Genomic DNA, 22127 nt, shown 5'->3' with positions numbered 1-22127 from the left:
ATTGTTTGAAGCCATGGAAAGCCTGCCTAAATTCAAGGGAAAATGGCCACATCTGGATGCGAAGAATGGCAATGAATCTGAGACCCTGTATTAAAACCACTACATAAGAGGATCTGTCTGCATACCTTGTTTCTCCCATGTATGGTGGATATGAGGTATTGGGACATGTTACATCTCTGTAAGCCTGGGTCAAGGTCAAAGTTGGAATCTGAACTCAATGACCTTGATTTCTGGAATAATTGGTAACTCTAATTATGATTTCCTTACACTCCTTACCCCAATAAATTATACCACAAAAGATAGATTTCAAGTAAACAGTTGCTTTATGGCAGATTTTTATTAAGTCTCCATTGACTGAATTATTCCATTTTGGTTGGAAAGCATGAGTTTTGTTTCTTTCCTAAAGAGATCTGCAACTTTTCAGATGTGGCATTTCACTCTACTGAGAGGGTGGTGTAGGCTTTTATAAAAGGAAAAAGCAGGGCAGGCTGAGTTCACTCAGATCCTACTAATGCTTACAGGAATAACCGAAACTGGAATACAGGCTTCCAGGTTTTCCTGTCCTGTGCTCTTTCCGGTAGGTGCCATGGTCTGCTGGGCCTGGCAGTAATAAGTTTTGACCTTTACCTCTCTACGCTATTGTGAAGTGGTATTGGGTTTTCTTAGCTTTCTTATGAGTTTGTACTAAATTGTGTCCATAAGGTAGGCTGAATTCCTCAGGGAAGGATGATAGATAGCTGTTAGTGTGTTATTACTGCAAATGTTGTGTTGGTTACCTTTTTTTCTTTTGTCCAGTTGTATCCTGAGCTTAAAAGTTATATTATCCGAAATGAAAGATGTGCATCTGGTGGAAAACACTAATTTAAGGGATGAAGATTCCTGATGATTGCTTCAGTCAACCCTTAATACACACTGAGCTTCATCAGTAAATAGACAACTCTCACACCTTTCCCTTGGAAGAGGTCGCATAATCAGGCTTTGTGTTGATTTCGCATTCTGTTCCTTAGAGATAGAAGAAATTAGCATAATTGGCTGGTACAGGGAAAGCACAAAGAACTTTCTTCTATTTTTGTGATGCATCCCGTAATAAGGGTTGAAAATGAGACTGGAGGTAAGAACGTGAAACTCAGAAGAGCAAAGGAGAGAGGATATTGTTTCTTTGAAAATATTCTTTCAGTGTTGGTCCAGAAGAAATATGACGCTGAGGAAATTTTTTTAAAAATGATTTTTGTGTTAACGATGTGAGTGTGGAATTAGTAAGAACAAGGAAGCAAGCATCCTTTTCCACCAAGGACTTGGGAGCAAATGAAACCATAAATACTCCCTGCTCTTGAAAACCCTTTTGGAGCAGTAATCAGAGGAGGGTAAAGGCAAAGCCTCAGGGCAGAGGTGTTCAGAGCAAAGGGATAGGAGGAGAACAAAAGGAGAGTGGATATTTTTAGAGCTGTCATTTTGAAATTTACCTGCTTCTGATTCAGTGCTGCTTTGCTACTGTGTTGGTCCAGTGGAAATCCTCAAAGCAGGAGCAGCCCTATTTTAAAATAATAAGGTTAGAGCAAGTGACTTGAATCCAGGGCTCTTTAGCTCAAGAGCACAGAGAGGAGTGTGAGGAAAGAGTGAGGCCACAAGGAATCGTTCACTGGGTACGTTTTCCCCAAACCTCACTAGCTGGGAGAAACTGACCACTGGATTATGTGCCTTGAAGAAAAGCAAAAGTGTTGAAAGCAAAGAGTGTGGAGCTTGATTAGAAAGCAAGCTCTATCATTTGGTCACCTGCTGATGATAATAGCATTGGCTGAGACCTGATCATTTACAATGAAGGCACTTCTGTAGGTAATAAGTTCCAGGAGGGCCAGAACTGAGTATGTCTGTTTCAGCATTTAGCATGGTTTAGCATCTTAGAGCCCGGTACATTATTGGCATATAGTAGACTGAAAAATGAATATTTGTGGATTGTCTGAATGAGTGGATGGATGTGTGTGATTCATATCCTATTTGCAGGTCCTATGCCCTACAGTGGATTTTCAGTGTCAGATTGTGAAAGTATTTATGACGGGGATTGGCATTGTTCCCTATCTAATGGATAAAGATTACACATCAAAGGACTTTACATTGACATCCCAAAAGCCTCATAGGAATTACTTAACAAAAAAATAAAATTGGATTCTGTATAATTTCTAATTTATAAGCTGGCCAGAACACTGGTATTTCAGCCAGTCCTCTGGGAGTTCCAGTGATGTCCCCATGATCATCCAGGCATAATCAGAATGGCTTTAGGATTTGGGAGCCAAAATGTTCCTCAGTATTTACTGCTTTGCTAGTTCATTTAAGAAAATGGACTATTGAAAAAATAGCTTCAGACACAATATGGCACATTTTATGATTTAGCATGAAATCTGAGAAATATAGAGGTTATCTGAAGCCTGCAATGGTAAAGTTCCCTCTGCTATTGAAGTTATTGTCTTTAAACAAAGATTCTACATCAGTAATTATATATATATATATATATATATATATATATATATATGTATATATATATCCGGCATTTTATCTTGATGTAACTTAAGTATTTCTATATATTATTCCCACATTTGGGAACAGAAATGTTGAAGTTATATCAAGATAAGAAGTTATTTATTAACAGCAATGCTTTTTCAAGAATCTATCAGGCAGCATTTGGAGGAAGAATAACTTTACACTGTTACAGTCTCCACAAATATTGCACACAATGATGTAAATGTTAAAGCTCTCATATAAGAAGAGTGGTATTCATATTTCCATCTACAGCTTGCAAAGAATCTAAAAGTTGCTTTTTCTGAAATAATGTGTGGGCCATCAAAATTCTATTTTCCCAGAAGTGCTCAGGGATGATCATAGTGAAAATAAAAGCACATGGAAAGAATATTAGTAAACGGTGGTTAGCAAGATTTCAGTGAGAGGTAGAAAAAGGTTAAGTTAATAAAAGAACCTAGGGGGCTTCCCTGGTGGCGCAGTGGTTGCGAGTCCGCCTGCCGGTGCAGGGGACGCGGGTTCGTGCCCGGGTACAAGAAGATCCCACATGCGGCAGAGCGGCTGCGCCCGTGAGCCATGGCCGCTGAGCCTGTGCGTACGGAGCCTGTGCTCCGCAATGGGAGAGGCCCGCATACCGCAAAAAACAAACAAACAAAAACTAGGTAAATGGGGAGATATTAGTAGACACTGTGAAGTTATTGAAGAAAATACCAACACTCTAGAAATCAGTTTATGGGAACTCTCATTTATGATGTTAATTTTTTTTTAACATAAAGTAGACACATCTCTCTTTTCCATTGAAACAAACAATAAACCTAAAAAAGGATCTGGGAAGGGAATAAAGAAGAGAAAATTCAAGAGTTGACTATTAGAGGGCTTCCCTGGTGGAGCAGTGGTTGAGAGTCCGCCTGCCGATGCAGGGGACACGGGTTTGTGCCCCGGTCCGGGAAGATCCCACATGCCGTGGAGCGGCTGAGCCCGTGAGCCATGGCCGCTGAGCCTGCGCGTCCGGAGCCTGTGCTCCGCAACGGGAGAGGCCACAACAGTGAGAGGCCCGCATACCGCAAAAAAAAAAAAAAAAAAAAAAAAAAGAATTTGTTTTTGGACATACTAAATTTGTGATGGCATGTGTGGACATGTGAAGTGGACAACTGGATATACTAGTCTGAATTTCAGCAGCAAGAGATTATCATGGCTGTAGATGAAAATCGGTAAATCATCATGGTATTTAAAGTCTTTAGATTTAAAGATGAAATCACTTTATAAGTAGGTGTAGGCAGAGAATACATGACGTTGAAGGACTGAGCCAGGAGACACTCCATCATCTAGAGGATTCGGCAAAGGATATAAGAAGTGAGCAGGGAGATAAGAGGAATTGTCTCATGAGCCAAGTGGTAGGTGTTAGAAGGAAGAGGGAGTTATTATTAATCCTACTGGTAGATTAAGATGAGAACTGATCATTTAATATAGGACTTGGCAACATATAATAGATATCACTAATAACCTTAAGAAGAATAGTTTCTATGTAGTGGAGAGGACAAAAATAGGTAAGTGGGAGATAAGGAAATGAAACATTAAGTAGAGCTATATTTTTCGAGTAGTTTTGCTCTAAAGAGGAGCAGGGCAATGGGGCAATGGTTAGAACTGGATATGGGAAGAAAGAAAGAATTTTTCCCTTTAAGATGGGAGGTATTAGATCTTTGCATGCTAATGAAAGCATCTGGTAGAGAGCAAATAATGGAAGATACAGGGAAGAGGAGACACAGTAGAAGAGAAATCCCTGATTCGGCCAGAAGGGAGGTATCCAGTGCAGAGTAGAGGGTTCGGCCTTAGAACAGAGGACAAACATTTCTTCTGCCAAAGGAAGAAGGAAGGCAGAACATGTGGTTTCAGATAGATCCAGGTAGGATGGTAGACTTGGTGTTTGGAGTTCACGGATATTCTATTTTGATCCCTCCTGTATTCTCAGTGAATTAGGAAGCAGCTGAGAATTTAAAGGAAGACATGTTATAGACATAAAGAAAGGGGAGTTATGAAATTGTTCTCTAGGACAGAAGAAAAGAGAATTGATTAAGCAATCAGTTTTCTAGTAAGTACTAAGAGTTCACATGGGGTAAAATGATTATGAATTTAAATGAGGCAAATTAGAAAGGTTGCTTGTTTTTTTTCTCCAGCCATGTTTAGTTGTTTGGCCCAGATGCTGAATTGGCATAAGTTCTATTTCACTAGGGCTGGCCTTTTGCACTGCCAATATGACTGAGAGTGAGGGCCAAGGGACTTCACAGTGTCTCTGCAAAAGAGTGATTCTAATGACAGACCATGGGCTCTAATCAGGGTAAGCAGAGAACTGAGGAATTAAGCCTTGAGCGCTACACTTGATTTTAACTGCATGTTGGAACACAAAACTGAAAATCTTGACTGATAATGGTATGGTAAGAGCAAACACAGCTAGAACCTCCACATTTCACTCTGTTACACAGGAATTCTCCGTGTTTCTTTCAGCTGAATTCCTGTCTCTAATTTCTTGATGCTTAATTCAGTGACATTATCTGAGGTGAGGTATGCATTTTTGATAAAGTCTTTCAGAAATGCATTTTACAAGACTACTTTTAATTTTAAAGTTGTTAGACTAGAAATAAGTTTAACAGAGCTTGCAATGTTTTCAAGTGCTTTTCTTTTCTCTAAAGAGACATTTGTTTGACTATTACAGCGAGTTCCATCCTTCAGGTGTTCATCCTCTGGCATTGAAAATAGGAGTAAAATGTAAAAATTAAACAAACATATTATCTTCAAACAGATATGGATCACTGTTTTCTTTCTAATATGGGCCAAATCTTGCTATTGACACCATGTCCATTTTTTCCCAGTGTAACTAGTTTATTACTAGTTTTCCCTTCATTGTGTGTATGAGACATGTTTGCCCCCTCATGGATGAATCTGGAACTGTCACCATGAATTTTTTCTTGTTTTTATTAGGGAAAAATAGACTGAAAGTATAGATATTGTGGTCAGTGGGAATTGTTTTTGAAGGAAATGTTGAGGCTGACCAAAAGAGGTTGAAATCACTAGATGTTTAACCTTCCTCAATTAGTTTCAGAACTTGGGATTATGTTAAGAACCACACTTTAAGTGAGTCTGGAAGAAGATGATAGACAAAAAGTTTAAATTTTGACATCCTTTTAAACTATGAGAACACAGAATTGTGAAGAAAGCTAGTCTCACTCTTATTTAAATATTAAAATGCTTAATGTTTGTAACTTAACTCAGAAGGATGAGATGGCTTTTCTTAAATTAGTTTAAGATTATATAAATATAAATGAAGGAAAACCTGCCATTGATTAATCTTCACTTGCTACATATAGAATTATACAAGTTATGAGAAAGTCCATTCTTAGGACTGTGTGAACAACAATGAATCTGACTTTCCCTTAAGTGTTTTCCCTAACATTCTAGAAAAATTAACTTCAATGTGCTGAATTAGACATTTATGACTTATTTGCTTGTTACTGTTTTCGTTTCTAGGAATAAGACCCAGTTTCTTTCCTCAAAAGAGTTTCAAGTTGATATAGAGACAAAAATTGCAATAAAGTGTAATAAATTCCACTGCAGAAGTTTGTACTTGATATAAATTAATATAAGTGCAAGCAATGTATTTTAAGTTCATTCTAGAGGAGTAGTTCAGAATAGCTTCGTAGAGGAGAAGACCTGAGCTATCTTGGGAGATGTTTAAACAGATGAGGAGTGGAGCCGGAGTTGGGAAGGCAAAGGCAGTGTAGCCTTAGAATGCAAATGTTCACAGACATGATTTGTGGCTTCACCATTCTTACCGACCTAATAAGGACACCTGCTGGTAGCTTCATCATCATCATCATCATGATCACCATCAACATCATCATCACCATCATGTTAATAAAGAATGGATATTTTTGCCAGGTAGTCAAACAAGCTCTTTACGTGTAGCACGTAGATGTGTTCTACGATCCGCCTTATGAGTTCAATCATTGTAATTATTCTCATTTTTCACATACAAAAATGAAGACTTAGAGAGATTAAGTAATTTGTTCAAATCTTGGTGTGTGCCCTTTCAACTCCATGCTCTGTACCTCTGTGCTTAACAGGCTAGGATGATTTGCCCATATTAAGGGCTCAAATATTGGTTGATAAGTATAATAATCTCATAAAAGGTAAAGTGAAGTAATCTGCTTTGATGTTTATGATGCAGTTTGGTGAATGCACTTAAGTGCCAATAGATGAATAATAAAAGTTAGAAACACACAAAAAATAGAGAAGAAAAATTCATATATGTATGTCTGTTGGGAACAAAAAATCCTGTTGAATGTCTAACTTCTTAGTAAATATCAGGATATCACATACACATCATTAGGCAGCATCAATGGAGTATCCTCTGTACCCTGCAAGAGGCACAGGGTACCTGTACCTCTGTGTTAAAAATGCACAGAAAGAAAATTCATATTTCCTGCACATTATAAATAAGGACATACTATGATCACTCTTTAAGAATGAAGTAATTTGAATTTTTAAATTTTCCTTATCAATTGGTGTATATGAATCATGTTAGGTGAAGAATTATTGGTTGATTGGATATTTTATGTTTTAATTCTTTAAAGAAAACAGTAAACAAATTCTTTTAGGCTTAAAATATCACATTCAGCAAATGAGTTATTATACTGAAGAAAGTGATGAATTCAGTAAAGTGTCTGGAATCTAAAATACTGTTATATAAGAAGTAATTGAAGGAACTGGGAATAGATGACATGAAGCAAGACCAGGAGAGAAGTAGGTGGTCGCTCTAAACTATTTTAGGAGTTGTCCTATGAAAACAGGTTCAGACTGTCCCACACGGAAGATTTTAGACCAAGTAGACAGGTTTAGGTTGATAAAAGGATGAATATTTTGACAAGTAGAACTTTTCAACTATAAAATGGACCGACTGCATTATAAACTCAAGAACTCCCTGTTACTGAAGTGCTCTAACAGAGGTTGAAGTTAAACAGTTGGAAAAGTAAGAGCCTTTACAGTGAGAAAATTCTATGATTCTATGGTTTTCAACTCATAAATTTGTGTAGTTCATCCATTTTACTCATTGTATACACTTAAGTATATTGTTCCTTGAAATGGCCATTCAAAGTTGTTTCCTGTGCCACACACTATGAATGTTAGGGTTGGTCCTGTGTAAATCTTACCCCCATTGAATTAGTATTAACCCTAAACAAGCAGCTTTCTTCCATAAGGAAACAAAAAAAAAAGAGGTTCAGAAATGTCCAAACTAAGTTTTTATAAAACTGTGTTATCAAATCTAATTTATCAAAAAACTTCAAACAGGGGCTTCCCTGGTGGTGCAGTGGTTGAGAGTCCACCTGCCGATGCAGGGGACACGGGTTCGTGCCCCGGTCCGGGAAGATCCCACATGCCGCGGAGTAGCTGGGCCCGTGAGCCATGGCCGCTGAGCCTGCGCGTCCGGAGCCTGTGCTCCACAACGGGAGAGGCCACAACAGTGAGAGGCCCGCGTACTGCAAAAAAAGAAAAAAAAAAAAAAAGGAAGATGCAGACCTGTACGCTTCAGGATTTTCTCACCAAAACCCCACACAATTTCTTTACTACTCCAGCCAAGTATGGCCTAGTCCTACCCTCATCCCTGTTTTTCTTGGTTTAGTAATAAAGAAAGAGATGGAAATAAAGAAGAGATATCAGGTAGGAAGTTATAAAATAGTGGGGAAAATAATATCAGTGAAGTCAAGTACCACCACCATTTACTAGTACTGAACTTTCAGCACCAACATTAATATTTTTTCCTGTTATATCTGTAAATGATAATAACTAATATGTACATAACAATTTTCAATTTAATCAAGTCTCATTTTTATAACTAACTACTTCACAACAAGTAACATGCTAAGGCAACATCAATAGATGAAAAAAGGTATTCCCTGGCCCCAAGGAATGTTGCCCAGGAGAAGACAGAGATATGTAAACAATACAATCAGAATACAGTGTAGCGAGTGCAGCAATCAGGCATGCAGAAGTGCAAGGGTAGCAAAAAGGAGCGTGTGATCACAACACTAAAAAGAAGACTGCACAAAAGACATAATATGTAAACTGAGGTTTGAAAAATGAAGTGGGTTGCCCAGGGAGAAAGGAATTCTTGGAGGAGGGAAAAGCATAAATGAAGACAGTGAATTGTTCATCTAATCCAGTAGTGAAGTAGGCAATGGCAGGAGAAATGATTGGACACAGGCGTCATGAATACTTGCATGTCTGCATTTTAGCAAGTCCATTCTAGAAACTTTGAGGATCAACTCGGGGGTGGAGGGCCGTGGGGGGGACAGAACTAGTCATTCCTGCAAGAAACACTGGAACCAGTTTCTACCAACCCACCAAAATAATGACTTCAAAGGCAACATGGTATCACAGAAAGGGCTTGTTTTTTTGTTTGTTTGTTTTTAGTTCATTAGGCCTCACTTAAAATTCTGATTCCACAATGCACTTGCTTTGGGATCTTGAACAACACTCATAACCTCTGCAAGTCTCAGTGTAGTAAGTTTATGTGATTACCTTCATCTGTAATATCCCTGCAATGCAATTTTAATGGAAACTCAAGTTCAGGTCAAAGACAAGTTTCTCTGTGACTTCTCCTCTGAATTGATTCAAAAGCCGTCTCTCCCGTCCTCATTTGGCTTCTCTTATGGAATCTCATAAAAACTTCTATGACCTCTTTCGTTTTTTTTCTGTTGTTGTTGTCTGTTTGTTTGTTTTTTTATTTAAGTACAGTTGATTTACAATGTTGTGTTACTTTCAGGTGTACAGCACAGTGATTCCTTTTTCACATTCTTTTCCCTTATAAGTTATTACAAAATATTGAGTAGAGTTCCCTGTGCCATAGAGGAGATCCTTGTTGTATCTATTCTATGCCTTATTTGAATGACCGTAGCACTTGTTGTCTGTATCATTTTTATGTCTCTGGTCGCTTTGTGACTGAAAATGAAAAATTTCCATTTGTTCATGTCCTGGCCCTTTCTTAAAAATGTGTTCATTTATATATTTCATATTTATTGACTACATCTTAGACACCGTGTTAACTGCTGGTTCTAGATGTTAGTAAAATATAGACCTTCCTGCTCAAAAAGTCACAGTACTTGTGGGAAAACAAAAAAATGAACAACCTATGTCTCAAAGAGCTTTGTCATTCCCAAAGAGAACACACCTAGTAGGTACAATAAATACATGTATCATACATAAATGTATAAATAGTTAATGGGATTAAAAACTAGAGATGACTGCTTTTCGATTCTGAGGAAATGATGATTATATTTCACCAGGAGCTCAATACCACTCTGAGAATGAGGGCTTAACCCCCGTCCTGACTCACTGCATCGCTTTTCTGTATAAAAATACACAAGTCTGTATATACGCTCTAGAAAAAGGCTTATCTGGCATGAATTTCAGATAGCAAGAAGAAAACTTCAAGAGGTTCAGACAAGCATCCAGAAGCTCAGATGATTGGCACTAATACAACTTGCTCGACAGGAAAATAGAGCTGTAAATCTCACAAAATTAGATGATCTTTGAAGAATTTCAAAACCTCCTGCTATTAATTGGAAATCCTAGAAGAACCGCTTCTTTTAAAGCATACTGATATGCTTTACAGCTTAATATTCAGAAGGCTATGTTTTGGCTAAGTGAGCTTCAGGAAAGAAGGAAACTTGTGGTTCAGTTCCATCTACTCTGGAACCTCTGGTCAAGACACCTACTTCTGTGCTCAGCCATCTTATCATCTGTAAAATGGAGGCAACTCTAAGAAAACTTAGTTACAGAGATGTTGCACAGTTTCATGTGTCATTGTCTTCATTTGTTTCAGAAAACCAATAACATCTAAGCTACTACTGCAAAGAGTGCAATGTTACCTGGGGTCATCTAGTGCAGCTCTGTCAAAGTAAAGAAAAGGAAAAGGGCCTAGAATAACTATAATTTTCCCAAGAGGGCACTATTATTTTATGGTAAATCTGAGTCAAGAACCCTGATCTCTTTGATGCCATTCCATTGTTCTTTCGTTGGGTTCTGAACAACCCAGAGAAAGAAAGGGAAATAAAACTCCTATGTGTTGTGTCACTGGTACAGGATGTGGCAAGATTGGAATTGGAGAACTACATATTAACAGGTATTTGGGAAATCCTTCAAACTAATTAAGATATATACCAGGTACATAAAAATCAGCATGTTTTCTCAAGATGATTCTATGGAATGAACAGAACTGGTAACTGAAGGTGTCTGTGTGCTGCAGTTCCAAACAGGATGGGTGAATGCTTGTTTTATGGCACCTTGAAGACTCCACCCCAACATACACATTAAAATAAAATTAACATTTCAACTGGGTCATATTTAATTCTACATGCTCTTGTAAGTCAGCAAAATATTCCATATATCATTTAAGTTGTCACTCACTTTCTTTTTTTTTTTTTTTTGCGGTACGCGGGCCTCTCACTGTTGTGGCCTCTCCCGTTGCGGAGCACAGGCTCCGGACGCGCAGGCTCAGCAGCCATGGCTCACGGGCCTAGCCACTCCGCGGCATGTGGGATCTTCCTGGACCGGGGCACAAACCCGTGTCGCCTGCATCGGCAGGTGGACTCTCAATCACTGCACCACCAGGGAAGCCCCATATCTGATTTTTGTATTAGGACTCTTCTAATTTTTTGTATACATTGGGAAGTAACTCATGTCTTTCTAAGGTGTATATCTTTGATTATATTTTCTATTTTCATAAAGCTTCTTGTATTCTCTACTCAAAACAGGTGTAAATAATGGCTGCATATAACTAATCAATAATCAGCCATTTTGTCCAGATTTTCAGATGTGTTGGTATAAATCTACCATAGTATTCTTCTGTAATTAAAAAAAACCAATTCTCTCTGTTTTATAGCTAGTCCCATCTCTATCATATTTGGCAAATATTGCTTATTTTATTGGTCTTTGTAAAGAACAAGCTTTTGGTTTTATTTGTCAAGTTTACTGCTTTTCTTCTCTATTTTTGACTTTTCTCTTGATTAATTTTGTCCTTCTACTCTTTGGGATTTACCTTGTTCTTTTTCTATGTCTACTGTCCATTTCCTGTAGCTTCAAGAGCCATTTTCAACAACTCAATGAGCTCTGCCAGCTGTGTCATGGCCACTTCATCATATGCCATTAAAACTTAATCTCGGGACTTCCCTGGTGGCACAGTGGTTAAGACTCCATGCTCCCAATGCAGGGGGCCCGGGTTCGATCCCTGGTTAGGGAACTGGATCCCACATGCATGCCACAACTAAGAGTTTGCATGCCACAACTAAACAGCTGGTGAGCTGCAACTAAGGAGCCCACATGCTGCATCTAAGACCCAGTGCAACTAAATAAATAAATATTAAAAAAAAAAACTTAATCTCATACACTGGGTGAAGACTCAGCAGTATTATTTTGCTTTCAAAATTGTTCTATGCCCTTGGATCCTTCTTCTTCTCCTAAATTAGCACTATCATCAGGGAAAATTCTAGTGAGCCTAGAATTCTAGGCTTGCCTTTCCTGCAGTTTCATAATAAAAGAAAACACATTTCCACCCTTTTGATGTTGATCAAAAATTTAGCAACACTTCTTTGCACTGTATTCAAATCCCAAAATATAAGCAAGCTTTCATGCACACAGGCTCACTGAAATGTCATAATTTTAAACTATGTATGACCTGGAACAATGACCTTTCCAGATACTCCACACTCTTCCTAGGTGTTCAGACTTTTTCATTCCTACAACATCTTTTACATATGGTCGATTTGTGTCATAAGTTCTTCCTCACTCCCACTTCTGAGTATATATGCAAAGGAAACATCATCATGATTTGAAGAGATATCTGTACTCCCATGTTCATTGTAGCATTATACACAAGAGCCAAGGTATGGAAACAACCTAAGTGTCCATAGTAGATTAATGGATAAAGGAAATATGGTATATATATGCAATAGAATATTATTCAACCTTAAAAAAGAAGAAAATCCTATCATTTAAGTCAACATGGATAAAACTGGAGGCCACTATGCTAAGTGAAATAAGACAAAGACAAATAGTGCATGATGTCACTTATATGTGGACTCTAAAAAAATAATGAAATAAATCAACTCTTCCCTCCCTGGACACTTTCCTCAGCAGAATCTAGCAGCCTCTACTATGAGTCTTATCTTTTTTTTTTTTTTATTGTTTGTACCAGATCACAACCTCAGGGAACCTATGTATTTACCGATGTATATCTACATTATAGTTTACCATTGTTCTTTTCCTTTGTAATTCATTCCTTCCACTTCTGGCATCAGAACCTCATTTTTACTTTGGAGAAGTCCTTGTGATTCAGGTAGGCTGTGTGTCTCCTCCCTAGGCTGTGTGACTTGGGGCTGGCTAGACACAGTGTTTTACATATACTCTATATGTCTTAAGTACTTATTTCTCTGTTTTCCATCATTTTCCCTCCAAATTTTTGTGTAGTTATTTTTAAATTGACATTTGTAATCCTTTCTTTTGTTTGACTAAGGTACTGTTCAACCGATCTTCTGAGTGCTTAATTTCAGCTTTTTTAATTCTAGAAGTTTCTTTTGGTTGCATTTCACAGATAATTTTTGCTTAAATTGTACATGTTGTCCCTTTTTTAATACATTAAGCATAATTTTAAATAATAGTTTCATTGAGATATAATTTACTTTCCATATTATTTAAAGTGTACAATTTAATGTGTTATGCATCTACCACCGCAATCAATTTTAGAACTTTCATCCACCCCCCAAAAGAAAAAGAATCTATTATCGGTCACTCACTCCCCCATTTCTCCAAACCCTAGGCAGCCACTAATATACTTTGTCTCTACAGATTTGTTTAGACTGGACATTGCATACAAATGGAATCATACAATTACTTAGCATGTTTTCAAGGTTCATCCATGTTGTAGCATGCATCAGTACTTGATTTCTTTTTATGGCTGAATAATATTCCATGGTGTGGATATTACTATGTTTCATTTATCCATTTACAGTAAATGGCCATTTGGATTACTTCCACTTTGGGACTCTTATGAATAATGCTGCTGTGGTTGGATTTACGTGCAAGTTTTGTATGCAGGTCTAGATTTGCTTTTTAAATTAACAGACTATTTTGGAGCAGTTTCTGGTTTAAAGAAAAATTAAGCAGAAAGGACAGAGTTCTCATACCTCCTTACCTCTCTACCCAGTTTCCCCTATTATTAACATCTTACATTAGCATAATACATTTGTTACAGTTAATGAACCAATATTGATACATTATTACTAACTAATGTCCATGGTTTACTTTAGACTTCACTCTTTGTTTTGTACAGTATATGATTTTTGACAAATGTGCAATAACCTATATCCACCATTACAGAAACATACGCCAGAGTTTCTTTGCCTTGAAAATTCCACGCTTCACCCATCCTTTTCTCCCTCACTACAACCTCTGGCAACCACTGATCTTTGAATGTCTCCACACTTTTGCCTTTTCCTAAATTTCATATAGCTTCAATCATATAATATGCATGTAGCCTTTGCAGATTGGCTTTTTTTCACTTAGCAATATACATTTAAGCTTCTTCCATGTCTTTTCATGGCTTCATAACCTTTTCTCTTCATTGCTCAAAGCTATTCCTTTGTACTGATATACCGTAGTTTGTTTATCCATTCACCTATTGAAAAACAGGTGATTTGATTGATTGATTGATTGATTGGTTGATTTCAAGTTTTGGCAATTATGAAAGAAACTGTTATAAACATCCATGTGCAGGTTTTCATGCGGACATAACTTTTCAGTTCCTATGGGTAAAGACCAAAGAGCATGATTACTAGATCACTGTATGTTAAAGTATGTTTCATTTTGTTAAGAAACTGCCAAGTATCCTGTTAGCAACAAATGAGAATTTCAGTTGTTCTGCATCTTCAACAACTTTGGTATTTCAGTGTTTGGATTTTAGCCATTTGAATAGGTGTGTAGTGGTATCTCATTATTGTTCTAATTTAAAATTCCCTGATGACATGGAATGTGTAGCATCTTTTCATATGCTTATTTGCCATGTGTCTATTTTCTTTGTTTAATCATAGTTGTTTTGTTTTGTTTTTTAACCAACGCCTACTAACTCTTGTCCTCCTGTGTCTATTTATATTGTCTTTTTTCTTTCTTTCTTTTATTTTTTTTTTGAGCTTTTGATCATTTAGTATGGTATGTCCAATTATTTTTTATATTAAAATTGGGCTTAACTTATTTTAGGAAACTGTAAAGATACCTCCACATTCTGGATGTTGTTATTGTTCTCTTGAAAAGATTTCCTTTTGCCCATGGCAGACAGTTACTACAGGGACTGGAAACCTTAGTCCATTCTCAGTTTGAGGTAATTCAAAGCTGTTTTTCAGTTTGTGTGAAGGGTGCTCTATTTCTGTCTTGTCCTTCCTCTACGGGTGTTGGTTGCCCTTTGGGATTACCATGTGAAAGTTTGGATTCTCCCTATTCCCAACTACCCTTGTACTTGTTAGGCTTTAAATGTAATGGTTTCCCGAGCCCTGTGAGACTAAGGATACGTGTAGCTTGTCATTCCATTAGTTGTTGCTTTTATCTTGAGCTCTTGCCGTTTGGCTTCTGTGGTTACAGTCTTTTGAACTCCTTGGCTTTTCAGCTCCTAGGCTGTATGAGTTGAATCAGCAAATGCCCCAAGGAGAAAAGCTGCACCAAATGTCAAGCTTGCGTCTGTGTTTCCCTTCTCTCCACAACTTGGCCCACATGTCTTGGTGTCTCTCTAACATTTGGATGCTGGCGAACCGATGTTTTCTTACTTTATCCAGGTTTCTAAAATTTCTTTAGACTTCCCTGATCTTATGTTATTATTGAAGTATCATCTCAATTATCCCTAGGAAGAAAATTTACAATTTTATATTTTATTATTTTATTTTCTATATTACCTCAGTTTCTGTAGAGACCTTTTACCTGATAGTTCAGTCTAGTTCCTGTGTTACCAGTAAGATGGAGATAGGTGGAGGCTAAGAATATTGGGGGGAAAATCACTGATGAATGATATGTCTCATTCTTTTTGTTTTTCCTCTCCTTATTTACTCTTGCAGCCTACATTTGCCCTTCTTGATTTGACCCAGTTGCCCAAATAAGCAACCCATTCTGGCAAAGACCTGACTTTACTCTCATAAATGTCTGCATGTTAGGATAAGCTAGATGATGAACACTATGCCAAAGTTCTTTGTGTGACCAGTCAGAATGGCCATCATCAAAAAATCTACAAACAATAAATGCTGGAGAGGCTGTGGAGAAAAGGGAACCCTCTTGCACTGTTGCTGGGAATGTACATTGATACAGCCACTATGGAGTACAGTATGGAGGTTCCCTAAAAAACTAAAAATAGAACTACTGTATGACCCAGCAATCCCACTACTGGGCATATACCCTAAAAAAAACGTAATTAGAGGAGACATGTACCACCATGTTCATTGCGACATTATTTACAATCGCCAGGACATGGAAACAACCTAAGTGTCCATCGACACTTAGATGAATGATAAAGATGTGGCACATATATACAATGGAATATTACTCAGCCATAAAAAGAAATGAAATTGAGTTATTTGCAGTGAGGTGGATGGACCTAGAGACTGTCATACAGAGTGAAGTAAGTCAGAAGGAGAAAAACAAATATCGTATGCTAACACAGATATATGGAATCTAAAAAAAAAAAAAATCATTCTGAAGAACCTAGGGGCAGGACCGGAATAAAGACGCAGACGTAGAGAATGGACTTGAGGACACGGGGAGGAGGAAGGGTAAGCTGGGATGAAGTAACAGAGTGGCTTGGACATATATACACTCCCAAATGTAAAATAGATACTAGTGGGAGGCAGCCGCATAGCACAGGGAGATCAGCTCGGTGCTTTGTGACCACCTAGAGGGGTGGGGTAGGGAGGGTGGGAGGGAGACACAAGAGCGAGGAGATATGGGGATATATGTATATGTATAGCTGATTCACTTTGTTATAAAGCAGAAACTAACACAGCATTGTAAAGCAATTATACTCCAATAAAGATGTTAAAAAGACAAAAAGTTAGAGAGTAAAAATATTCAAAAGAATTGGCCACACTCTTCCAACAGATTCTCCAACCTTTAGCAGAACAGAATTCACACTGAATCTGGTTTATGAGTAAAAGACAAGTCAACTTTAAAGTGGATCAGAGATGACAACATTTCTTTTCCATGTGCCTGATTTGGAGCCATATTTCTGCTGACCACTCAAAACCTTCCTCTTGAGTATTCTGTGATATATTAGAACCAGGAATAAGGGATGTTAGTGCTGGAAGGGTCAGCCAGTGGTCTGCGATTTAATTCGCATATCCTTTCTGCACCAGACTCTTAAGATCATTGAGTTAGCCTAAGAATTTTGAAGCTGTAGAATTCAAGACAGTACAGTACAATATGCCAATATTACTATTCTCCTGCTCTGACATTCTCCACTGATGGACAGATGAAGGAGAAGGAAGGGCAGTCAGCAGTAACTGAGAGTAAATGAAACTGGAATATTATAATTCAGTATCATTTGAGTGACTGAATTGGCTGGCAGAGTGTTCTCCGTTTAAGGGTGAGGGAAGATTAATTCTGCACATGACACCACTACTGTGTTTATACAAGTCTACTGGGACAGTTGTTTGCCTTGAATTGTTTTCTTCATTCATTTCAGTCAGACAGTTGTGTTGACTGGTTTTCCTTTTTGATGTATGAAATGACTGTTTGACTGAATTTACCATTTAATTTACACTAATGCACTGTAAAAATGATACATTAGTCAAATTGGATTAGCAGGTATGAAAATGTTTACCCCAGAACTAGACAGAAATATAATATTGCCTTCTATAGAAATGTAAGTCATATGCCCTGGATTTTGGAGAAATGTTCCAATTTTAATGATTTTGCCACGTTTCAAAAATGTAGGGTCACTGATCCCATAGTAAAAATAAGAAGATCTGTGAAGTCCAGAAAAAAATAGTTTTGTGTGACTCTGACAATCACATAACACAAAAGACAAAACTATGATGAGATAAATTTTACAGAGTTTCATACTTATCAATAGGTGTTTCTATGTTAAACTTTTGAGTCTTATTCTAAAAGTTCTTTAGGAACAAACACTTCAAATATATTCATAGAAAACCCTCTTTATTTATAATTCCATTCTTCCAATATTTATAGTTACTATGACAGGCCATTTCTCCACGACCCATCCCATGATTCTCTGCTCCTATTGAACATTTGGAAATTGGAGGCATGAGCAGGAAAGTGAAGCAGTTTTTGAGATTACTGAATAATGCTGATTTTATAAAGACTGCTTTATTCGAAAGTTGACAAACTTATTATGGTACCGATGGTTGGATACTACTCTTAGAGATGAAATAGGTCTTAAGGAATCTTCCGTATTCCATTCACCAATCTGTGTTCTTGTTCAAAGCAAAATTAATTCCTTTCAAAATTAACATATTAGCTTAATAATAATTTTTAATCTTAAAATAATCTATCTGTGAGAATGGGAATTTTGGGTAGGAAAAAGTGACAGAAGATGGGACAAAAAGAATTCATAGAAAGACAAAACAGAATTTTTTAAATGGTGGGTACAAACTTCTGTTTCCAACTATATCAGTTTACCTTAGGCCAGATAAATCATAAGCAACATTTGACTGTGAGCGTTAGAAAGCTACTGAGGTAGCCATGACCTAGAAAAGTAAAATAGAGAAAAAAGCTCACTGAAGTGAGAACAATATTCTGCACATGCTTTTCTAGCCCAGTCATTTAGAAACTACTGATGAAGAGCAAAAGTCTGAGAAACCAAATGTGGCTCCTAAGAGGTAGAAAAGCCAGTAGATCTTACGACAATGTCATAGGACTAAGGAAACCAGAGTTGGAATTGAGAAATAACAAGGCAGCTAGAATTTTAAGGACCAAAATCACAGAGAGAGTAAAGATTCAGAGAACGGAGCTGGATTTAGCAACAGTGTTCCCTTGCAGTATTTTCCATTTATAATAGGTAGACAAGGCAAGATGCTAAGAAGTCAAACAAAAGCTAACTGAAGTCAAAGCAAAGACTTAGTTGGCTCATAATGCTGTAGAGACAAAATTGGGGTTCAGAACCTATGAAAGATTTGTGGCCCAATGGAAAACTAATGATATGAATTAGGACATTGAAAGTCTCTATGTTTGTGTGTGTGTGTGTGTGTGTGTCTGTGTCTTTTGTGTGTGTGTGTGTGTGTCTGTGTGTTAGGAAGGTTGAGGCAACATCTACACTGAACCTTATAAAGAAGGAAAATGAGTATGAAGTTGGTCCAGTGACTGAGGCCAGCTGAGAGCCCAGATCTTCCCCTCTGCTCCCTACTTAAGAATAGGAAGTTCTCTCCTCAAGAAAATACAGTTAACCATTGAACAACGTAGGGGTTAGAGATGCTGACACCTTGTACAGTCAAAAATCCACATATAACTTTATGGTCGGCCCTTCTTATCTGTGGTTCTGAATCTGAGGATTCAACCAACCACAGATCATGTAGTACTGTATTACTTATTGAAAAAAAATCCATGTATAAGTGGATCTGTGCAGTTCAAACCCAGGTTGTTCAAAGGGCAACTGTAACGTCATTCAGGTTCCCTACAACTTGTCATATCCCAAGTCTGGTATTCACTGAAGAACCACCAAGACTACAAAGAAAAGGAGAATTAGAATAAAAAACAAAACAGAATCAGAATCATAGATGACCTAAACATTAAAGTTCATACATATTTTGGTAAATATTATCAAGTTCAAGAAAATAGATGACAAGGTGGAGAACTTAACTTGACAACTAGAAACTATAAACTGATTGAAGTTGAACTGATAGAATTAAAAATTATATGAAATTTAAAACTCGGTAGTGGATTGGACACAGGTAAAGAGAGGTAAGTGAACTGGAAGATAGAGTAGTAACAATATTAAGACTAAAGCATGGGAAACGAAAAGAATATAAAGTACACAAAAGCGCATTTGAGACATATGGGCCACAGTAAACATTTTTATCATATGTGTAAACTGGAGTCCAAAGAAAAAAGGAGAGAGAGATTGGGATGAAAACAATATTTCAGAAATATTAACAGCTGAGAGTTCTCTAAAACTAAAAAGAGTATATGGAGCCATAATTCAATAAGCACTAAAGAAAGCAACAAGAACAAATACAAAGAAAACCACACCTAAGATCACCACAGTACAATTCATGAATAGTAAAGAAAAACATGACATCTTAAAAGCAGCCCAAGGAAAAAGAGACAGATTACTTTCAAAGGAACAATAGGATTAAGATTACAGCTTTCTTCTCAATGAAACTGACTGGATACTAGAAAATAATGGAATAACATTTTTAAGTGCTAAAGAAAAGAACTGCCCATTGGGAATTCTAGAGGCAGAGAAAATGTTGTTTGGAAGGAAAGATGAAATAAGGAAATTTGCAGACAAACAAAATTTAGAAAATATGTTCTCATCAGAACTGACTGAATTAAATTATAAAGGGAGACCCGCAGGCAGAAGGAAGATTATCACAGACGAAAATAAGGACTTTATAAAGAATTATGTATAACAGAAAGGATAAATAAGTGGATAAACCTAAATAAAATCTAACTGCACAAAAGAGTAATAATAAAATATATCAAAAGTTAGAATGCATTAAAACAAATGGAAGAGGAAAAAGTAGTAAAAGAAATTTAAGATCTCAGCATTGCTTGAGAAGCAGTAAAAGAGCTAATAAGTCATGGTACATGTGGAACTGCTACTTATGTAAAAATAACAAGCTAATACAAGGGAAAATGGAATTTGAAGAAATCTAAAAGGAAGAAAGAAGAGCAAAAGGCACATAACAAGGTGGGACAAATAGTAAACGAGGAGTAAACGGTCTATAAGAAAATACATTAACTGTAAATACTCGAATTAAAGGACAAGGATTATTGAAACAAACAAAAAACCTAATTCTATGCCACCTACAAGAGACAAGAGTCAGATTGAAAATTAAAGGATTCAAAAATTATGTCCTGGGCTTCCCTGGTGGCGCAGTGGTTGGGAGTCCGCCTGCCGATGCAGGGGGCGCGGGTTCGTGCGCCGGTCTGGGAGGGTCCCACGTGCCGCGGGGCGACTGGGCCCGTGGGCCATGGCCGTTGAGCCTGCGCGTCTGGAGCCTGTGCTCCGCGGCGGGGGAGGACACAGCGGTGAGAGGCCCACATACCGCAAAAAAAAAAAAATTATGTCCTAACAACAATAAGTAAAATTGAAGAAGATTTTTTAATGTTAACATAGATTTGAAAGCAAAAAGTATCACTGGCGATAAGGCAGGATAATAAAACCCAATGTTACTTTACAAGGAATATATTATAAATCTACACTTCAATGCAATAGATGAAGGGAAATTCCAAAAAACTAAGTAGAAATAGAAAAATCTAAACTACCTAGATCAGTAACGTAGAACCACAAGAACAAATCAGCAGATTAGAGAAGATCTGAATACCATCATTAATAACTTTGGCCTACATTTACATAAAACACTGCACCAACAATGATGGAATATATATATTTCGCAGAAATTTTTAGGTGCACATGGCACATTTATAAAATTGACTATATTCCGGTTATAAAACAAGACTCCGAATAAGCAAGAAATTTAAAAATATATAACCAATATTTTACCAAATAGTTGGATATTAAAAACATACTTCTGATCATTATGTAGGTCAAAGATAAAGTCGCAATGGGAATTAGAATTTTATTAATTGAATGATAATGAAAATATGCCATAACAAAACCTGTGGGTTGCAAATAAAGCTGTGGTCACAGAGAAGTTTATGTATTCAAATTATATTCTCTAAATGTAAAAGGGAAAGGAATAAAGCAACTAGAAGATAACCTATCACCCTGAGGTAGGCAGCTCCTGAACTGTACCTGGTGGGGAAGGCAGGGCAGAACTTCAGGAGGCCAGCTGAGAGCACGGTGAACGCCATGTCAGGAGCAGTCTCCAAGAAAGAGCATATAATGCACAAAGGGATGACTAAAATATATTTAAGAGCTAGCACCTGACTCCTCTTAAGGATGACTTAACGTCACTGGGGAAAAAATAAGTGCTCGATGTAGAAGGTGAATAGCTTTATAATTCCCAGGAGAATCTTGGTACCAGGACCACACAATGAAGAACTTGGAGTCCCCGTGGCTAATCCAGCAGAGAGAAAAGGAGAAACAGAGATGCGAGAGAAACTAAAGGGAACTCTTGGTGCAATTTGGTGCTGCTGCAGGCCCAAGTCCAGGTATGTGCTCTCTAGCTCCCCATCTTAAATAAAAGCCACCATGTTCCTCAGTCTTTCAGGTACTTAGAATTTCTCTTTACAACCTGAAAATGGGGTCAGGTTTCCTGTCTGCATTGCTACAGTCCAAAATAGAGGCAGGATGGTTGAAATCTAAGGCTAAGAGTTCATTATGTTAGATATTATATAGCGAGGCAATTTAAAATCTTGAGAACAAAATATATGTACTTGAATAATGTCCA

Source organism: Mesoplodon bidens (assembly GCF_964165515.1).
Source record: "Mesoplodon bidens genome assembly, chromosome: 6".
Lineage (NCBI taxonomy): Eukaryota > Metazoa > Chordata > Mammalia > Artiodactyla > Ziphiidae > Mesoplodon > Mesoplodon bidens.
This window is presented reverse-complemented; position numbering follows the sequence as displayed.